Source organism: Primulina huaijiensis, chromosome 14, assembly GCF_012295235.1.
Source record: "Primulina huaijiensis isolate GDHJ02 chromosome 14, ASM1229523v2, whole genome shotgun sequence".
NCBI lineage: Eukaryota > Viridiplantae > Streptophyta > Magnoliopsida > Lamiales > Gesneriaceae > Primulina > Primulina huaijiensis.
Window position 1 is genome coordinate 19,409,771 of NC_133319.1, and position 3,085 is coordinate 19,412,855.

Sequence of the window (3,085 nt, forward strand, 5' to 3'; positions counted from 1 at the left end):
TTTCTTCGGAGTCACAGCTAGCAGATTTATTCACGAAGCCTTTGTTTTCCTCACGTTTTAAAAGGCTTCTGGTCAAGATGGGAGTACACAACATTCACTCACATCTTGAGGGGGAGTATTAGAAACAGGAGCTAAGCTTGACTTGTACATAACTATAAATAGCTTGACTTCAGTTGGTTTAGTTTCAATTCGATTCATTTTTGTATCTTCCAGCTCAAAGCTTCAGCTCTGCTTCTTCAATGAAATTCATTTCGTTTCTCTGATAAATAATTTCCTCATCTTAGCTGCATTACCTTGCCTATCATGTGTCTTTCAGCTTTCATGTTATAATATTATCGATATCGACTTCTTTAGATAGCTAAATTCTACAGTTCGATTCGATTTTTTTTGTTTGTTTGTATCTAGCAGAACTTGTACATTTGTTTATAACGCGTGTATGTGGTTTTCTATCGCCGAGACGCCCTCTAATGAATAAAATATCTATTAATTCCATATGTTTTCAAATCTTGAGTACATAAACTTTTGTTGGTACGTGTCTTCGGGAGTAAGTATGCTCTACATTCGAAAACACAAGAGCTGATGTATCATTTTTTTGACATGAGGTTTTCAATAATTTCGAATAGGGTTGATGCCTGCCAAATGATGATATCCTGTAACAAAGTTTTTTCAACTAATCACGTCGACATCTAGGTGAAATTGAATATTTCGAATTCATTACTTATTTAAAAATTTAAAATATAAATATAATATTTAACATTTATGACAAATTAACAATAAGAATAAATAATATTTGACTTATATCATAATAAAAAAATTTTAATAAAAATTTAACTTGTTTAGAAAATATTAATAAAAAATTTGAAGTAACTTTATTAAAGTTTTTACAATATTTAAAATACTTTTTACATGATTATTACTTATATATATATATATACATTTTATATTATGCTAGATTTTTTTTTATTATAAAATTTCAAACTAATAAATGATTAAATTAATGCTGAAAGTCTGAACAAAATCTACATCAGTATTATACATAACGAATAATTATCAAAATATTTATTTTATTTTTTGCTCGTTATCTCGTATTTACAATTCGAAGAGCTAAAAATGTACATTTTATTGTTATAATGAATACCAAAATAGTTAAATTAATCTAATTAATATATCCACTAATTTGTTATGTTTCCAGTAGGTTCTATAATTTTATTAGTGTCGATACATTCGAAAATTGGTGATTGTACCAAATATTAAATTCAAACCTCTAAATAATATGATAAAAACTTGTGTGAGACAGTCTCACAGGTCGTATTTGTGAGACAGATCTCTTATTTGGGTCATCCATGAAAAAGTATTATTTTTTATGATAAGAGTATTACTTTTTATTGTGAATATGAGTAGAGTTGACCCGTCTCACAGATTAAGATCCGTGAGACGGTCTCACATGAGACCCACTAAAATAATATATATATTTTTATAGATAAGTACTGTTATTTATTTGTGAATCATCGTTATAATTTTTTTAAAAAAAACTTAAAAAGTTAACAAATTTAGTTAAAATTAGTCTTTAAATCGTTAATTAAAGCCTGCATCGATTCACAAATAAATCAAAATCATATTTTTAAAATTATACAATTATGTATAATTGTATATAAACTTATTATTCATAAAAATTCAAATTATTCAACGTGTATGTCTGATCGCTAGCGTAAAATTAACGTATATATATGTGAGTACTAGTATGGTGTAAATTGAAATAAGTGATCGAAAACCAATAGTATGATTGGTATATGACATTCGAGACACAATTTGTTCTTTGCTTCCATTAAATTAATTAGATGTGGCGATTACGAAAAAATATAATGTAATGAGTTTAACAAATAGGTTAACCAAAATCTTATGCTCATTGTGGTAGTTTCTCCTATTACTAGCTCCATGATTGAAAGGTAAAAACAAGAAATAGTACAAATAATTACAGCTGTATTTGGATTTGAAATCCATGAATCTCGATTATATTTTAGAGTATGTCTCTTGTGAGACGGTCTCACGAATCTTTATCTGTGAGACGGATCAACCCTACCGATATTCACAATAAAAAGTAATACTCTTAGGTATAGTTTGGTACATTGGATAAGGGATAGATTGATAAATAATCTTCTTTATCCCACATTTGATACTTTTTTAAAAACTCATGATAATATCATGGGCCCGTGATAAATAATTTTATACAAAGATAAAATATCCCTTCTATGAGATGTGATAATTTTAATTTAATGATAAAAACACTACAAATGACTTAATTGCCCTCAATATATAAAAATCATAAACCATATCAAATATTTTAATTTATTTTTATATATTATATAATATGATAATTATATAAATGAACTCGAGATAATTATATAAATGCTTTTTATAAATCTCAAAAAAATTATTAATATTGCTCGATTAACCTTAAAAATTGATATTTGACTTGACTCACAAAATCAAGGGCTCAATTATCATATTTATATAATATATAAAATTAGGTAAAAATAAATAAATCATGCAAGCACTGTCAGTACATGAATAGATAAGAAATTTGAACTCAAGCAACAACTTTGAAAATATAAAATTTATTATGATAAGATTAATTTTGTCATTACAATCTAATATATAAATTTAATCACTCTTATTAAAATCATATCAAACATTAAATATAATATCATACATCTAATTTATCCTTAACTTATCATTATATTATATATCAAATGTTTATCCTATCATGTGTACCAAACTATGACTTAGCATAAAAAATAACACTCTTTCATGGATGACCCAAATAAGAGATCTGTCTCACAAAATACGACATGTGAGACCGTCTTATACAAGTTTTTGTCTATATTTTATTGTTAACAGTACAATGATAGATGAAATATTAAATATATACCTTATTTATTTAAACATTAATTACACAAAGTTATTGATTTGAAATCCATCGATCCTAACAATTCCCTGAAATTATTTTTAGTTATCTTTGGGCAAGCCACTTGACAGAAGAATGACATGTATTATTTAGACAAAGAAAGCAAATGCCACTTTGGTG